This window comes from Mus pahari, chromosome 18, assembly GCF_900095145.1.
Source record: "Mus pahari chromosome 18, PAHARI_EIJ_v1.1, whole genome shotgun sequence".
NCBI lineage: Eukaryota > Metazoa > Chordata > Mammalia > Rodentia > Muridae > Mus > Mus pahari.
In genome coordinates this window covers 40,129,877-40,130,424 of record NC_034607.1, presented here as the reverse complement: position 1 = coordinate 40,130,424, position 548 = coordinate 40,129,877, and positions in this window count along the sequence as shown.

The window sequence follows — 548 nt, the reverse complement described above, 5'->3', positions numbered from 1 at the left end:
AGACCCAAGTATAACCTCATCCTTCCAGATGGCAGAAGGAGAAGAAATGTGGAATCCTTATACCTTCCGGACCCTTCTGGGTGGTCTTGAAGACAAGGTGGGGAGACAAGGAGATAGAGAAGGGCAGAAGTGTGGCATGATCATCATACACTGTGGCATGAGGCATACACACATCTCCCTTTCTTATCAACTAAAGGGAACTTGATTGACTATTTTATTTTACCTCTGGCTCAACACAAGGTAGAGGGGAATGGGTCCTCTGCTGGCTTACTTTGGTGCTGTCTTCTGAGTTCAGACCTCTCTGCCTTGGTCTTCCTCTACTATCGACTCAAGAGATATCTAAGTTTGACAAAGTGAACATCTCCACTCCAGAAGAGCGGGAAACAGTGGCCACCGTAGCTTCATGGAAGCTAGACGAGATCACCAGTCCAGCAGAAGGTGCTGCATTCATGACCTTTGAGTAGATGAGCCACTGTCTTCCAAAGTTGCCACTAGGTGTGCCATGTTAGAATCTAATGCTATGCAATGATGCTCAGTCACCAAAAGAG